The sequence below is a fragment of the Pan troglodytes genome, chromosome 5 (genome assembly GCF_028858775.2).
Source record: "Pan troglodytes isolate AG18354 chromosome 5, NHGRI_mPanTro3-v2.0_pri, whole genome shotgun sequence".
NCBI classification, from domain to species: Eukaryota; Metazoa; Chordata; class Mammalia; order Primates; family Hominidae; genus Pan; species Pan troglodytes.
Window position 1 is genome coordinate 76,635,795 of NC_072403.2, and position 19,388 is coordinate 76,655,182.

The 19,388-nt window shown below is 35.5% G+C and overlaps 1 pseudogene; it reads right to left on the reverse strand.

Annotated features, from left to right (window-relative positions):
- Positions 1-443: 443 nt before the first annotated feature.
- LOC134810333 (transmembrane protein 98-like) lies at positions 444-6,033 on the reverse strand (annotated as a pseudogene).
- Between the last annotated feature and the right edge of the window lie 13,355 nt (positions 6,034-19,388).

The window sequence follows — 19,388 nt, forward strand, 5'->3', positions numbered from 1 at the left end:
TGTTAGCTCATTAATTGCATTCCATATACACCTTTGCAAATGTTTGCCCTATAGTCTGTTTATAAACATCTTAGATATGGCAGAAATTTAAAAGAAAGTAAACGAGATAAAAAACAACATTCATATGAATTATACTAATTTATTTTTATTTTTGAATTCTTATTTTTTGAGGGAATCATAAGTATAAATTTACTGTATACCTAGTGGCGTATAGTAAAATTGTAGGCATAAGGATAAAAGGAAATAATAAACTTTATAGTGCTCAGCTTCAAACCCAAACCTCTAAATAAGAGGACAGGCTCAGATACCTCAGGGATCAGGCAGAAAATACAAATAAATGAAACAGGCAAAAAAGAGTACAGTCTTGCCAAGAGAGGCAATCCCTACTTAACTCCAACTGATTGTTCTCGTTTGAAAACACAAATCACAACTGCCAAATCTGATTGTTCAGGAGAAGCCAGAATTTCTGATGTTTAATGTGAAACCTCTAGATTTCTTATATGGTAGCACAATTTTCTTGAAAACACTAGGTAATCTAAATAAAGCTGACCATCTATCAGTTTCAGTGCTGTGTTGTGCAAATGATGAATGGCATATCCCCTAATTGCGGTATTAGACTGCCTCTCACCAGCCACAATTTGTAATTGCAACAATGGCATCACCAGATAGGACTCTCCTGCTTTGCTATGCACACATTCCTGAGCCCTGGAGAACAACTAACTCTACAGGAAAAAGTGGAAGGCTCATCTAAGCCATTCTTGCTAGCTTTCATGACTAGCTGCTGGCCTACAGGCAATAAATTCCCAACTGCTCCTGCAAGAAGGCTTTAGGGCCTGGGAGGTCTTTATCTGGTTCAGAAGGCAAGGCTGCTTCTCAAAGCACCTCGAAGTGCTTTGGGGCCCCTGTTCAGATGGCAGGCATTTCTGGTTACCAGCACCTGATGACTGACAGGAGCAGGGCAGTCGTACTCACATCCAGGAGCTTGGTGCTTAACAGATGGTACACTGATTTCACAACATCATCTACTCTGGGGATGATCCACTTGGCCACCACAATGATGCTGCTGACAGTGGCTGAAGTCTTCTTCTCAGCCTCTGAGCCCGTTGTCATGGCAACAAGTTTTTCTCTCAAAGTGTGACAAATCTTCAAGATGACAATGCAGTGGGACATGAGACCCAAGGCATCCTAGATCCAGTCTTCATTCTCCAGAATGGGCTCTATGCCAGAGTGGGCGATGATGACATCATCTAGTTCTAACTCAGAGAGCTCAGATTGGGTCTCCATGGCACCCAAGAGACTCATAGTGGGCTTGGAATCATAGCGCTGCGGCAGGTCTCCTGGCCAGTGGTAGCGCTGCACTCAAACCACCACCAAGACTGCAAACAAAGCCAGAAAAATGGTAGCCAGCACGCTTATGGCAACAATCACTGTGGCCTTCTTGCTTCTCGGTGGCTCCTGACTTAGTGTCACTCATATCCTCCTCATAGGCTAAATTTTCTGAACTGTAGATGAGCAGTCCCATGGCGGTGGGAGCAAGCTATATTAATTTATTTTTTAAAGAAATGAAGAAGTATTTTTTAAATACCACAAAATATGATACCTTCAATTACGTTTAAAACAATAAAACAAACGAAACCCTTAGATGACAAATCCTAGTAACAATATTATATTGTAGTGCTTACCCAATCACGAATCTTCTGCCCACATTGCAGATATTTTAAGGGAAAAAAAAAAACAAGTAGAAACAAATAAAAAAATAGATTTACTGCTGGCCATATGGAGAAATTCTATTTTCAATAAATAATATAATTCAGAAAAGCTTTGTTGAGGACTAAAGCGAATAAGCACTTTGTAACCTTTACTTCCAAGAAACATTCCTTTTATTATCCATGTAAGTTAGCTATAGAAAAAAATATTTCTAGCATTTTTTTTTTTTTTTAAGTTTTGTTTGAAGCTTTGAAGTATTCCTTAGCAATTTGTGTTTGGAGAGAAAAACTAGATATCTGGCATATGCAATAGGCACAATTTTTAGTTTGCAAGTGTTTTGATGTGATTTTTTCCACTGAAAATATTGCTATAAGAGCATAGAAATCAGAATAAGTTAAATCAATCTCCTTATAAAAAATTTTGGGGTTTGTGTAAACAATCTGCTGTAAGTTGTTTATGACTATTTCTAAGTATTTCTGTTACCCATTTACAATTTTTTGTAAAAGTTGAGGCCATTCTGCTCCATTTTCTCCAAGTTCTCTCTCAAGGAAAAAATAAATTCTACCTAAAACTACACTAGAAAGTGTGTATATGCTCGCACATGTGTCCACATGGGGAAGAGTAGAGATTGGAGAAAATGTTCACACGGACAGGAAGGGGTATTACTGTACCCTCTCAGAAATAAAGAACAAAATCAAGAACACTATGATTTTTCTTAATTTTAATATATCTTTTGAGTATTTGTATATAGTGACATTCTCATTAACTATGATTTCAGAACAATAGGAATTCTATATTTATTATTCTATTATTTTTCTATTAGTTCTTTCTCTCTAATGTATGTTGCACAGAGGTATGCTTATATAAACCTAAATATGTTAATGAGGTGATTAAGACATAATGTGCACTATATTATAAGACTGAAGTGTCTAGTCTAAATGACTTACTCTATGGTACAGTATAGGTTAAGTTTTCTGACTTTTTTTTTTTTTTTGAGACCCAGTCATGCTCTGTCGCCCAGGCTGTAGTGCAGCGGCGCAATCTCTTCTCACTGCAAGCTCCATCTTCCGGGTTCACGCCATTCTCCTGCCTCAGCCTCCCGAGTGGCTGAGACTACAGCGCCTGCCACCATGCCTGGCTAGTTTTTCGTATTTTTAGTAGAGACGGGGTTTCACCGTGTTAGCCAGGATGGTCTCGATATCCTGACCTCGTGATCAGCCTGCCTTGGCCTCCCAGAGTGCTGGGATTACAGGCGTGAGCCACCGTGCCCAGCCAGTTTTCTGACCTTTTTTTCTGCCTCCTGTGCACTATCTTATTTATTTAAATTTGGATAGTGACACAACTGATCTGAAAATTGCATGAATATACTCCTTTCAGATAATAATATATCCATGAGAAGAAAAAACACAAAATTTGAAAAAAATTGTATAACTTATACTTTGTCTTATTTAAGTATTTCTACTACATAGCAAGTAAAGTATTTGAGTTTGATTTCACTTTCTTAAACTGAAAGGAAAATGATTGTACACATTTGAATAATATATTATTGAAATCTTAATGGTATTAGGGAAATATCAAAAGAGAAATATTTACAATTGTTACAATTGATGGATAGTGTCTGACAAAAAGTATTTATTTTTTAACATAAATGTAGTTTGGCTATTGATGAAGTTGTTAGGTGGCAATTTACTAATGTATATAATATAATAACCAATAGATACAAATTCCTATTTCATGGAGGATGGAAATAAAGACAAAATAAAGAACTATGATCACACTGGGAAACTGAAAACATAAGCATATAATTAGATTAATTTAAATAGAGCTTTTTTGAGTTACATTTTCAGTTACAATCAAACCGATAGCTTAGTCCTTGAAGTTCTATAAAAGATGAATTAAATCTAATATATGCAATTGGTTGTATGCTCGAAAATTAGTTACTGAAATTCTCAAGCCCTTTCTATATTATTACAAAGGTTTTCTTCTGATAGCATATACTACTGGTTAATAAAAATTCACAGTAAATTCACTGAAAATATAACAATTTAAATTTTAACAATTTTGAAACATTCCACACTGGATTTGAATTTATTCTTTCCATTCCCTTTTCATTACATGTTTTAAGAAACTTCTATGAATATTACCTTTTATAAAAATGAGATACTTAAAGACATTACATATAAATAGAAATCATGTAGTTAAAAATAAAATTCTATTTTTGAGTATTGAATGAACAATGAGGAAATTACTGACTTCCTAGAATATTTTAGATATATTCAAAATAAAATTCTCTAAAGAGTGGTTGAAGAAATAACTGAAATGTTAATTTCTTAAAACAGTCTTTACTCTTTTAGTGGTATTGCACTAACTCTATGACTCAGTGACAATAAAACTACTTTAAAGTATTTTTCCTAGAATCATTACAGAGTATTCATTACAAAAGCTTCCCCAAACTTGTTCCACCCTTTGGCCCATTCTCGTAATTGTTACTATTTTATCTTTTCTGTAGAGTCTTTCCTGGTAAGTCAAATATTTTCCTGTTTTTAACATTATATTTCTATTGCAAAATGAGTCCTGCGTGAGGTATTTCTATATTTTCGAATTAGCAGTGTTTATTAAGTGCATATGCCAGTTCTCACCACTGTGTCAGACACTGAGTCAAGGCTGGACTATACATGAGTGAGCAAAATCACATAAGGGAAGCTTATTATTGAAGAAGACAGAGAATAAGGTAATCACACAAAGAAACATAAAATAAAAATTCACAATAATTCCTACAAAGAAAAATTGTATAAAAATGTGAGGGACGTGTCCTTTTCTAGGAAACAGAAGAATACAACTTATCATTTTATATTACCTTATGATGTTTCATTGTGTATTTTCATTTTATATTAGTATAGTTTGCCTTTCAAATTGTGTGTCACCCAAATTGTGAAGAAACAATGTAATGTACTATTTTTTACTCATCCCTTTGAATCTAGGCACATAAAAGGTGTGTCTGTAGCTTACTACCTGCATGAAGACCAATATCATTTTTTGTGATAGAAATCTTATAATAATCCACTGTGATATAAAAAGTTTCTGGATGTGCATCTTTAAAAATCATAAAATGCATTTCTTTAGCAAAACAGCCTAATCAAATATCATTGATATCAGTATTCTTTTCTTTTCCTAATTCAATATTCAGTTTTCTTTTTTTAACTGTATGTTCTACTTTAGTAAAAGACCAAGTTTTATTGGGTAAAATATAATTTATGATGTTATATAACGGTCCATTTTAAACAAAATGCAACCACGCTTTAACCTGGTAGAGAAAAACAATGGTAATTCATTATCCAATGATCATTGCAAAACATTTCTCTGAAGCAAAATCTGGAAACGTTCACCTCTCTTTTCCTAAAGCTGATTCAGCCACAAAGATGGCATCACAAGCTTGGCACTTGGTGTAATTTCATTTTCTGCTGTCACCATCTTGAAATTTTTAACATTTTTATCTTGGAATGTATGTTTTGCAAGTGAGGTCTGATAGGTCTGATAGGACAATGGAACATGCCAGTGAGCAGAGCTGCTTCCTTTGTAGACATCACGCCCAGTTTCTTATGAACACAGAATTCTTGTGGATCCACAACATGCAGGAGTTCAGGAAGACTCAGATCTACTACAAAGTCAGAGTGTTGCATGAACCATCGAGTAACTGTGATAAGGAAAGGGAGCACTGACATCCTCAAGAGGTCACAGTTTCCATTTGAGCAATACTTGCTTTAACTGTGGAAATAATGCAATGATGTTCTATCATGAATGAAAAACTCTCCATATCCTTTATTTGTTTTACTCCTCTGTATTAACCAACCATCGATGCTCAAAGCCATGGTTCCTTTTCCTTATAGTCTTTCTTTAGCTTATCACTATGCTAAAGGTATAGAGGTTGGTAGCATGTGTACTATCGAGAAGTGAAATAAAAACAATTGTGTTAGTTTGTGCAGTATTTCCACCATTCTGATAAGGATTTGATGTAATTTAGATATTTGTCCCCTCAAAACCTCATATTGAAATGTGATCTCCAATGTTGGAGATGGGGCCTGGGAAGTTGTTGGGTCATGAAAGGGCTGGATGGGGCTGGATCCCTCATGAATGGCTTGGTACCCTCCCTACAGTAATGAATGTGTTCTCACTCTAATAGTTAGCGTGTGTCTGACTGTTTAAAAGAGGCTGGTACCTTTCTTGCTTCCTCTTTCCTTGTGTGACAGGTCTGTTCTTCCTTCACCTTGCTCCATAAGTAAAAGCTTCCAAAAGCTTTAACAGAAGTCGAGCAGATGTTGGTGCCATGCTTGTACAACGTGCAGAACTGTGAGCCAAATAAACCTCTTTTCTTTATAAGTAACTCAGTCTCAGGTAGCTCTTTATGGCAGTGAAAAACAGACTAATGCAGGATAAAATATGTGTTGTGGAATTTTGGTGATGCTACTTTCAATTTAAAGGCCCTTATATTTGTATAGGAAATGGCATTACACAATAGAAAATGAACAGTTTAGTCTATGTTCATATTTGAAAATTTTAATTTTTCTTTATTTAAAACAACAATAGTGGCAATTTTAAAAATATCATGACAAGATGAGAGAAAGGCCATGCAAAAAACGAAAAAGACTCAAATTTTAGTAATTTTTTTTGAGATGTAATTTTGCCCTTGTTGCCTAGGATGGAGTGCAATGGCACGATCTCGGCTCACTGCAACCTCCGCCTCCCAGGTTCAAGAGATTCTCCTGCCTCAGGCTCCCGAGTAGCTGGGATTACAGATGCCTGCCACCACATCCCGCTAATTTTTGTATTTTTAATTTTAACCATGTTGGCCAGGCTGGCCTCGAACTCCTGACCTTAGGTGGTCAGCCCGCTTCAGTCTCCCAAAGTGCTGGGATTACAGGCGTGAGCCACCATGCCTGTCCAGTAATTTAACAGTACTTTTTTCTTCCTGTTTGTACAAGAGTGTCCTTTTTTTCACTCTACTGAGCTGGACCTCTACAGCCTCAGACAATCAAATACTCTTTTTCATCATACAAGGTAGATGGGTTAGTCATGCAACAATCATTTCAGTCACATCTCAGTAAATTTATGATAATCACTATTTTGTTTTTGAAAACTAAAACTATTCACTCACATTAAGAAATTAAAACCATGCTGTGATGCCATTTACTGGAGGAACTTGTAATATAGTAGTTTAAAATCTAAACAAGACACAAAGGTGAAAACTAAGGACAATTGTCTGTGTATACCAACCAAGGAAGATAATTATTTTTATGAGTTAAACTGCAGGTTTTTCTTTAAAGACTAAAGTTTAGCAATAATGATGATGACCACATATAAAACAATTTCTATGGTGCTAGTATCAAAATGTTCTTACCAGGAAGATCTGTTTAGGCATCTTAATCTCTAATCGTATCAGACAGATTGCATGTGTACTAAAGTATTCAAATTTATTTTCTCTATATCCCAGTTGTACCTATTGTTCTTTGCTAGGTAATTCCATTCAGAACCATTACTTTTCTATACAACAGAAGCACCTAGAATAAAAACCTTGATTGCTTTCCTGAATAATATTAAAAAATTTCTATTTACCACAAAATTCTGTAAGGACCTTAAAACAATACCGACATTCCTTCAAATTCTCAGAAATTCTAAAATGTAATTTACATAAATGTTAGGGTCCTAGAATAACCCTATTAGGGTTCCTTCATCCATTTTGTAGGGGCAGGGGAAATATAAACAATACTATTATTAGGAAAATAAGTGAATAGGAAATAATGTTTTTAAACTCATTTTATGTTAATAGTTGTTACACACATTAGGCTAAGGTGTTAATAATAAAAACATATAAGAAACTCTTAGAACTCATTAGCAAAAAATCAAACCAATCAAAAATCTGGTGGGGGGTGTATTTCTAGGGAGAGGTAACTAAATGGTAATTGCTAATAAAACTTACTGATTTCTTTTCCTAGTCTTAGGAACTTTCTTCAAGCATTTAAAGTATGAAGAGAAAGTATTCTTTCTCCTCCTCATCAGAACCCCTAGCACAATCTACATAATCACAATAAATTTACATAAAATACAGTTATGAGCAGTTCTAATACATTTCCTAAATCTTGAAATACTTTATTCTATTGTTTCTACTATATTTTCAAATTATAAAAAAAATATGAGAATGAATTATCTTTGTTTTATACTTCAGTATTAGGTCATGGAATCTACATAATGGTTAAATGATTATTAGTTTCTTGTATTTCAAACACTCATTAAAAGCTTATATATTCTGTTCACCTTGGAGAACAGGTGATCTATAGAAGCAGAGCAAAATAGTTTCTGTGTCCATAACTTTTAATGCTAATCTTTATTTTAGTTTACTTTGGTACCTAAGCAAACCTATATTCTAGCATAATTAAGCAGAGGAGAGACCATAGAGCACCTACACCACAGAACAAAGTAAGGTGATGGCTCTACTCTGGTTGTCACTTCCCATATGTCTGTGAGACACATTATCATACATGCCTGTCATTGCACAGTAACTTTGAACATCCAGCTAAAATTCCAGAGTCTGCCAGAAAGAATATGTCCACTTTTTTTTTTTTTTTTTACTGAGTCTCGCTCTGTCGCCCAGGCTGGAGTGCAGTGGCGTGATCTTGGCTCACTGCAAGCTCCGCCTCCCGGGTTCACGCCATTCTCCTGCCTCAGCCTCCTGAGTAGCTGGGACTACAGGCGCCAGCCACCACGCCTGGCTAATTTTTTGTATTTTTAGTAGACACGGGGTTTCACCATGTTAGCCAGGATAGTCTCGATCTCCTGACCTCGTGATCTGCCCGTCTCGGCCTCCCAAAGTGCTGGGATTACAGGCGTGAGCCACCGCGCCCGGCCATGAATGTTCTTAATGACATCTAGCATGGTGAATCCTTTTCAGAAGGTTTTTGATTGACTTTGTCTAGATCTATCAGAGAAATCACTGCCTATGACAGCTGCAGCCTTATGAAATGTATTTCTTAAATAATAATACTTGAAAGTCAAAATTACTCCTTGATCCATGGGCTGCAGAAGGGAAGTTACGTTAGCAGGTATGAGAACATTAATCTTCTTGTACATCTCCATCAGAGCTCTTGGGTGACCAGGCACCTCGTCAATAATATTTTTAATTTTTTTTCTGCTCAGTAAGTCTGAAAAACGGACTTAACATATTCAGTAAGCAAACTGTAAACAAATGTGCTGTCATCCACGCTTTGTTCCATTCACAGAGCACAAGCAAAGTAGATTTAACATAATTCTTAAGGGCCTTACGATTTTGGGAATGGTAAATTAGCATTGGCTTCAACTAAAAGTCACTAGCTGCATCAGCCCCTAGCAAGAGGCAACTTGTCCTTTGAAGCTTTGAAGCCAGGCACTGAATTCTCTCTATCTGTGAATGTCCTAGATGGCATCTTCTAAGAAAAGGCTATTTTATCTACATTGCAAATCTGTTATTTGCTTAATCAATTATGTTAGCTAGATCTTCTAGATAACTTTCTGCAACTTCTACATCAGCACTTGCTCCTTCATCTTGTACTTTTATGTTATGGAAATGGCTTTTTAAAAAAATTAAACATTATGAAGCAACCACTGCTGGCTTCAGATTTTTCTTCTGCAGCTTCTTCACCTCTTTCAGCCTTCACAGAATTGAAGACAGAGAGTCAGGGTCTTGCTCTGGATTAGAGTTTTGGCTAAAGAGAATGTCATACCTGCTTTGATCTTCTATCCAGATCACTAAAACTTTCTTCCTAGGAGCAATAAGGCTGCTTCTGTTTCTTACTATTTACACGTTCACTGGAGAACCACTTTTAATTTTCTTCAAATATTTTTTTTTATTCGCATTCAAAACCTGGCTATTTGGTGCAAGAGGCCCAGATTTCAGCCTGTCTTGACTTTCCATATGCCTTCTTCAATAGGCTTAGTCATTTCTAGCTTTTGAGTTAAAGTGAGACACATGTAACTCTTTCTTTCACCTAAAAACTTAGATATCAATATAGGGTTATTAATTGGCTTAATTTTAATATTTTTATGTCTCACCATATAGAGAGATTTGAGGAGAGGAGAGAGCTAAAGAAGAGGTAGTTTGTGGAGTAGTCAGAACACACATTTACTGATTGTTTGCCATCTTATATGGGTGTGGCTTATGGCACACTCAAAACAATTACAATAGTAGCATCAAAGATCACTAATCATAGATCACTGTAACAGATTTAATGACAATGAACAAATTTAAAATATAGTGAAAATTACCAAAAAGTGACCCAGAAACACAAAATGAGCACCTACTGTGGCAAAAATGGTGTCAATAAAATTGGTCAAAACAGGGTTACTAAATACTTCGCTATCTTGAAGTGTAATATGATGAAGTTTGACTGTACTTAAAACTGATCAAGAGAGTAGAATTTATGTTAAATGTTCTTCACATACACACAAGTAATAATAAAGGAGGCAGTAGAAAAATTTGGGAAGTGATGGATGTGGTTATGTCCCTGATGGTAGTGATGGGTTCACAGGTGCATACTTATTCTCAAGCTTATTGAGTTGTAAACATTAAGTATGTACAACTGTTTACATGTCAATCATATTTAAATAAGACAATTTTAACAACAAGAAAGAAATACTCCCCTGAGAATTTCAGGACCTCAGAGGGAATGGCTCCATGATGCACACAGGGAGCTTAATCGTGTGCATTCTTTCAGTTTTTCAGTTTTGTCAAAGCTTCTCACATTACGAGGCAAGTATGAAAGCCACAAAATCACCGGTGATAAAGGAATTAGGTTAACTGCAAATAAGAAAATTTAGTAGTGAATACAGAAGACTTAAGATTAAAGGATTTAGTCTCTTTCCTCCCATACTGTGCTATCTGCTAAGATTTACTTCTTTGTCTGAGGACAGAGTAGACATCTAAAAATGACCTCATTTGAATTATCTTCTAGTGAAATGAGATGGAAACCGAGGTGACATTCAAGCAGAAACAAAATGAACAAATGTGATAAACCTAAGTTTACAGCATAAGACTAATATCTGCTATAAAATTACATTTTAAAGATTTACTTATTTTATAGAAATAAGTCTATAATTTTTTTGAACCTTACTGGTAGTGCCTACAGAACCATGGGGTGATTTCATAAATATGACATGTGTAGGTGACAAAAGACAAAAGGCACCAGGCCCAATCTAAAATGCCTTTTAATTTCACATCTGGCCAAACCACATAATTGCTACAATTATGTAAATGAAAGTCTATATTTGGCAAACTTCCATATAAATTTTATTGGTTATAGAAATAGTAAATAATGATTTACTGTCAATTTTCAATTTTTTTTCTAATGGTAAAGAGCATTCTTAACTATTGATATTTTTGAAAGTTATCTTCACAGAATGGTCCATGAAAAGCAGTTCTGATTGCTTTTCAAAGTATCTGCAGTTATTTTACAGTAAAAGAGATTTTTCATCTCATGAGATCAAACAGCATGGAAATAGGATATTTGTGAAAAGTAAGAGTGTTATAAATTCATTGATTTAAATATCCAAAGTTCTGGAGAAGTTACTTGATTTTTTTGTTTATTTTATTGGAAATACTATCACATTACATAAGGGTTAGAATATTTAGAATTGTTACAAAAAGTGTCAGAAAATAATTGATAATCTTAACTTAAAAGGAACAAAGCACAATACCAAATTAATAAGGGGGAAATGATACCAAAGTACTGCTCTTCTGTAGATGAACTATAAGTGGCTATCAAACTTTAGTGATTGTTACATTACTCTAAAATAGAGAATACTATCATATCATTTTCTATTTCTAGAATAATTCTATAATGCATAGATGACTCTTTGTAAAATTTGGTATACATTCTCTACATTCATGACATTAAAATATTGATGAAATATGTGGCTTAATTGGCAATCTTGGCCTAAATTAAGCTATTATGAAGAATCTTATGTTTCTAATATTTAAAAAAAGCATATTTTGCCATTCAATGAGCTTTAGAAACAACACAGTTTTTAAGCAAATCACCTAGTAGCATTATTGAATCAATTCTAGTTGGTAAAGAAATCAGAAAATGGGTCGTAAACCACTGGGGCTCCACACCACTAATCTATAAATTCAATTTTCCAGTTAAAAGAGACTTAAATCCCAAATTGGGTAAGACTTGGAGTGAGAAACAGATGCTGCTTGTTTTGTGCTTCTAAGCCAATACGGAATCTCTGGAGGCTGTATTCAAGAGACCCAATCAAGGCATCTTATCACCTGCCCAATATTCGGTTATTCTAGACATTTTCTAAGACTCCTCTCACATGTTCCTAGCCAATATAGTAACTATAGTACAGTTTCAATGTCTATACGCAACCAGTATCAGAATTTACGGAAGTAGACTAAAAGTTAAACAATCTGGCATTTATATTAACAAAATTAGTTATTAAAACTTTAATTTAGTAAAACTTGAACTAAAAACATGTATGTGTACCAAAATGCATGCACATTATATATGCAGATTAAAAGTAATGCTAGTTTTAGAGTGTATACACTGAAAAAACAGTTCCCTTTTAAGAAGAAATAAAATATGATTGAGAAATTTTTATCTCAGGCACATTTATTTTAAATTTAAAAAGTAGAGAAAAAATCACTTTGATTATGCGAATTGCTAAAAAAAAATATTTGACAAAAATTGCACACTGAAAGCTCTTAAACATTATTTCCAGATATACTGGAAAGATTTTTCTTCTCAGTATTGCCAAATTATTTGAAATAGATGTTTGTTATTAAAAACTCTGGAACAGTTATGAAAAAATTTCTATGTATATTTTCTTACTTCTCTAAAACTCTCATAAGCAGCATGAGGGGAAACAATGTGTCATGCACCCTACAGCCCTTGTTTGTCCTAATGGGAAGACAGAGTGGGCTCATCATATTTGATAACATTTTCACACAATTTCAAAAAGAAAACTGTTTCATTTTTTTCTTTGAAACATTTCTAAAAATACTTCAATTTAGTTTTCCTAAAAAATTCTGAAAAAACTCTCTAAGCATCACAATGACTGTTCTGAGATATGTATAATAAAAATACATGTTATTAATAAGATGTTAAGAAAACCAGGATTTTCAAAGTCAGTACATAAATATCAATATACAAAATGGCAGTCATTTATGGGCTTAGTAGGTGAATAGTGAATTAAAATGTGCAAAATAAAAAATGCAGTTTATTTTGTTAATGAATATTTAACTATTTTATTAAAGTGAAATTTATATAACAAAATTTAGCCATTTTGAATTGTAAAATTCAGCGGCATTTAGTATATCATAATATTGTATAACCATCACCTCTATCAAGGTTCCAAAATATTTTCATAACCTTCCAAAAATAGACTTTACTCATTAAACAGTTACTTAAGCGACAATATTTTAAAACTTGTTAGCCACTGTAATCCAGAAAAATGGTACCACTATGTATAAAAATAAGCAGTTACTTAAGCAATAATATTTTAAAACTTATTAGCCACTGTAATCCAGAAAAATGGTACCCCATGTCCAAAAATCCAGAAGGGGAAAATTTCATATGGTTTTTGAAATCTTATAAAGGTTCTCCATTGGCAAGCATTATAGCTTTTGTTTTGTTTTGTTTATCTGGAATAAAATTTGAAAGCAGCTCTAAGTGTAGAGAAGAATCAAATCTGATTCCCTTGAATAAAGTAGAGGGATATATGTTATACATTTGATCTCATTCCATTTCATTGCAAGCATCACACATATCCTTAGGAAGTCCTTGAGTAGTAGCCTCCAAAGGATAGAGTGTACCTTAGGGAATGCAGAACAGGCACTGCTGGGATATAAGAAGAAAACATTGAAACTTTTATTTCTCATACTTTAAATTTTTTATTTGAAGTATTGCTGTGGTTTGACTAGCAATACCCCAAATAAAAATTTAGAAGTATGAGAAATAAAAGTTGAATATTGTTACAAGGGCAATTAAATTTCAACATGAGTTTCAACCAAAACTTGTGTTGAAATTTAATTGCCCTTGTAACAATATTAAGAGGTGGGACTATTAAGCGATGTTTAGGCCATAAGGGTTCCATCCTCATAAGTGGATTAATTAATACTATTGTCAAGGTTCATTATCTCAAGAATGAGTTCCTTATGAAAAGAAGAGTTTGTCACCCCTACTTTGCCTTCCCTTTGCCCTTCACCATGAGATAATGTAGCAAGAAGACCCTTGCCAGATGCTAGCCCCTTGATATTGGACTTCCTAGCCTCCAGAACCATGAGCCAATACATTTATGTTCATTAAAAACATAACACATCTGAGGTAGTCAGTTACAGCATCATAAATAGACTAAGGTTTGATTTTTAAACATTTACAATATAACACTACAGTAACACATTTATGTGTTTTTTAAACCAAAACAAGTCATAGGAGAACATGAATAAAGAATTTAGGAATCACTGGGTGTCTAGTATCCATCATGTTGTTTCATGTTGATACCTCTTAAGCATTTTGAATTGGCTCCACCACAAGGTCTATTTTTAGCAATTTCCATACAGACTGTATATAGGCTGATGTGCTTTTGTGGAGGATAAAGCAACTTTGTCAGTTCATCCATCACTAATAATCCTGATACTCAAAATCCTCCTGTAGGTTGTCCAATGCCCTTTGGCATAGTCATAAATATACATGCAATTTTAGGATTATAAGAATTTGGAAAACTTAATCATTTCAATTTGCTATGGCTGATTAATTCTGCTATGGTCTATGGTATTGGAAACAGAAGAGTACTCAGATTTCTGGCTGCTAAGAGCTTTCCTGCCTGGAGCTGTCTTCCTCAAAGCAACAGCTTGGGGAATACAAATTTTCTACCACTACAACCACTCTGCAGGCCACCCATCTGTAACTATTCTCTGGGTAGAACAACAGTTAGAGTAACATACTTTTAGGTTAGTTTTTGTGAGTGTAAACTTATAACTGGATGATGAAAAGCAAGTAAAACTACTTTGTAATTTTTGGTAAGGATCAATGGGTTATATCATCTAGGTCCAGAGTAATTTTTAACTACCGTTAATTTCCAGAGAAGGCTTTCCCATAGTCATTCCATTAGTCCAATGCTTATTTGAAATCTTTTCTCTTCTCTGCATTTTTCTTTCTGGTAACCCTTATGTTGGCATCATTTTTGACCTTGTAGTTCTGTAATCCCAGAATCTTTTTTGGTTTGTTTTTGTTTTGAGATGGAGTCTCACTCTGTAGCCCAGGCTGGAATGCAGTGGAACAATCTCCACTCACTGCAACCTCCGCCTCCCGGGTCCTGGTTCAAGCAATTCTCCTACCTCAGACTCCAGAGTAGCCGGGATTACAGGCACGCATCACCATGCCCAGCTAATTTTCGTATTTTAGTAGAGACCAGGTTTCACCATGTTGGCCAGGCTGGTCTTGAACTCCTGACCTCAAGATCTGCCCACCTCAGGCTCCCAAAGTGCTGTGATTATAGGCATGAGCCACCATGCCCAGCCCTAGAATCACTTAATAGCTCCTTCATTTCTCTCTCTGATCTGTTTGAGCCATTAGTGTACCTAGGGGAAAGACATAGCACATTCAGGGATTTACATTGAAAATTCTGGTTCTTTATACTTGTGCTTTAGGGTTTGTGCACAGAATTAGAATGACCTTCTTTATCTTTTACAAAGTCTCTCAAAAAAGGAATACATGATTGGGAGTGGGATAATTGGATTTGTCACTTAAATTAAAATTCTGTTTTTATGCCTGCTGATGAACATACACTTTGTCAGTTGTTGGTTACTTCTCTTTGATGTTTTTCACATATTTATTTCCAGTATCTGTCATTTATACCAACCAAGGTAGTCCCAAATAAATGTCATCAAGAATACAGTACTGCTAAGAGTGTGGAGAACATAGATTTCTACAAACTAACTATTGGATTAGCAGTGAAATTGCACTGTGTGATACCTACAAAGCCAAGAACATTATTCAGGGTAACTTTTGTTCTTGTGCTACATATTTAAAGACATGTGATTCACCAGGAAATACAATAAACATAATAATAAACACACATCAACACATTTCAAATATGCTGGCATTCCAGCTACTCTAAGTAGGAAAGTTATAGAGCAGCGCTCCCCAACCTTTTTTGGCACCAGCGACCAGCTTCATGGAATACAATTTTTCCACAGACGGGGTGAGGAGGAACGGTTTCATTACACCTCAGATTGGGCATTAGATTCTCATAAGGAGCTGCAACCTGCATCTCTTGTATGCACAGTTCACAATAGGGTTTGCACTCCTGTGAGAATCTAAGGCATTAGCATTAATTGGCATTTATAGCTCAGTATCATCTACATTCCAAACATTTAACCTAAAGAAAGTTCAATTTGCTTTTTCAAAATAACTCATCTATCATTGTGTTCCCAGAAGGAAGGGTATCTGTGGATGCTATGGAGCTAGAGAAGACAGTGATTGAGAAAACAGTGGAATCTGAAGCTTCTATATATTGTAATTAACCAAGTGGGCTTGGGAAGAGGAGATCAAAGTCTAAAAGAGCAAAAGAATGATAGCATGTATAATGTCACATACTGTTTAAAATTTTTTAATTTTTTATTTTTTTATGAGATGGAGTCTCACTCTGTTGCCCAGGCTGGAGTGCAGTGGCATGATCTCGGCTCACTGCAACCTCCACCTCCCAGGTTCAAGCAATTCCCCTGCCCCAGCCTCCCGAGTAGCTGGGATTACAGGGGTGTACCACAATGCCCAGCTAATTTTTGTATTTTTAGTAGAAACGGGGTTTCACCATGTTGGCCAGGCTGGTCTCGAACTCCTGACCTCAGGTGATCCACCCGCCTTGGCCTCCCAAAGTGCTGGGATGACAGGCGTGAGCCACCATGCGCCTAATGCCACATATTTAACTTTGCTCCAAAGATTCAGGTTTGGAACCATTAAGAAAATTGTAATGTCATAATTTTAAAAATATGGTATACAAGAGATTTTATGGGCAAGTATATTAAACCCTAGTTCTTATCAAAATGAAAATGAGATATACAATTACATTAATAAAAATTATAACAGACTATTGATGTAGATTATACTTTTTATACACCATTTGATCACCTAGCTCTATGCTTTCTATAATATCTGATTTATTTAAGACCTTGTTACAACACTCAGAATTTTTTAAAAGCCTGTGCCTTCTAATATCAAAGAACATGGACTTTAGAACTACTTAGGTTGTTTTGTTGAGTCAGATTAGGGCCCACTTGTTTAACGCATAGCTAAGCAAGAAATGGTTAATTACTTACATTTGAAAATTTATCACTTGTCAAATATTGCAAAGTATAGGTCACATACTTGGGTTCTTAGTATTCATAAAACCATATGAACTTCTGCTGCTGCCTCTACAGGTTGAATAATTCAACGACTATTCTAAAAAAAAATTTTAGCAAGTCTTGCTAAATTAGAAAATAGAAATCTTTAAAACAGACTGCAGAAATTTGATTCTGTTGAACAGACACCATTAAAAACTAAAGCAGATTTGAACAACTTGGACTAGAAACTATGAACAGGCATCGATAGCCCAGGTTGTCTACTCTGGAGTCCACAGTCACAATCACTGTGCCATTGTGTCTTTTTTTCATACATATTTTGATTTTTAATATTTGAGTAACTGCTGGCATTTAGGAAGTTAGAGGCTAGTACGTAATATATCATAGCAAATATTTTAATATTGCTAACAATAGAATGCCTTATAGTAATTTGTTACTTATATCTTTTAATATTATTAGAAGTATTATAATTTCTAATAGATTATTAGAGTTGTGTTTCATTACAAAATTATATTTTATTTTGTCATTTGGGATTAATTTGACTACAGAATATAAGCAATTCATCTTTGCTTGGTTTATTTTGGAAAACTCCACTTTTTGTGAACATAATATCTCTTACAAAAAGGTTCCAAAGTAATTTAATACTTCATTATCTAGTTATTTTTAAAGCTATATTTTGGGAATATTTTGCTGAAAGCTAAAATTATAATAAAATAGAGAGCAAAAGAAGTACTTTAGGTCAGCTTCTCTGTTACCCAGGTGTCAAATGATAAATTCCTAGATTCTTCTATTGGACATAGATCTAAGGAGTAATAGGATTAGTTAGACTGAGAATAAAGAATAAATGAAAAAAGATAAAACCATGGCTTTGAGTTTAGAGCACTGAGAGTAGAAATTTTACAGCAAATAAGAGGAAAAGTAAAAAAAAAAAAAAAGCTTTCTTTTTCTGAAATATTACAGAGAAGCTAAATGGTAAATAATTTTTTTTTACTATGTCATCCGAAGAAAACTACTTTAGAAAAAAAAGAAAAGATAAGAGCTAAGGTTATATATTTGAATGTGATCTGCTTAAAGCTGGATGGATCCGCTTAAAATTACAATTTTAAATAAGGCATAGCAGCATAAGAAGAATTTCTAGGTTATTTAAATGTACATTTTAGGGTTCTTTTCTTCTACGACGTTGGATTGGAGGCTTTTAGAGCATCTCATCCACTTGGAAATAGCAAGATAATGCATAGAGACTAACACTGTGAGAGTATATAGAAGGTATATGGGAATTCACTGAAAAGCAAAGGACACTTCAGATTTTAGACAAGAGAAAGTGGGTAATCAGCATGCATGGAGGCATTCGGCTGAGAAAAGTAGGAGCCCCAGTACATGAGAGGGGCAGAGTCCCCCTGAGCTGCCCCTCCCTTCCCATGCCAAGAACTTGGTGCAGCAGCACTGTCTCTGCTCCACACTCTGACAAATTTTGAGGCACTTGGAGCACCTATTCTTCTAGATGAAGAGTTTAGGCCCCTCCTTTGCTGTGTAGAGAACTTGTTGCAGTGGCAGTTTTCATGCTACAAGCCTGGGCATATCTTCTGGCTTTTGGTACACCTGCCAACCTGGATTAGGAGCTTGAGTTGCCCCTCCCTTCCCATGCAAAGACCTTGTTGCAGCAGTAGTTTCTCCACTCCTTGCCTGGGCAGAGTTTTTCCAGGCATATGGCACATTTGCTCCCCTGGTTTTGGAGCTTAAGCTGCCCCACCCCTCCCATGCAGAGGAGTTGGTGGAGCAGTGCTCTTTCCACTCCACACTTAGATATATCTCCAGGCATCTGAAGCAACTATACTTCCAGGGTAGGAGTCCAGGTCACCCCTTTCTTCCAATGCAGAGAACTTGGAGGAGTGGAGGTTTCTCTACTCCACACCTGGGCACAATTCTGGGTGTTGAATGGCTGCCCCCGGACTCCTCATTGGAGCTGGTGCTTGCACCTGCCTTTAAGATACCTGTAGGTGGACCTGCCTGGTCCAGCTCCAGGCAGCTTTGTCCCCCACTCTGGGGCTGAGCATGGAGACAAGGTCACAGGACATAGCACAGACTAGCCCATTGCCTGAGGAAACTGAGTTTCTCATGGTTCACAAAGATCATTCATATACCCATCTCTTTCAGCCACTGTTGGCTCCTATCTGTAAACACCACCTATTTGTCTGGAGGTGGAACTGCACAACCTAATAGAAAATCTGCTGACAAGAGTGCTCAGACTTGAGGAACAACATAAACTTGCCAAGACCTCTGCTATCACAGCCCCATATGTGGCAGCAAGTCT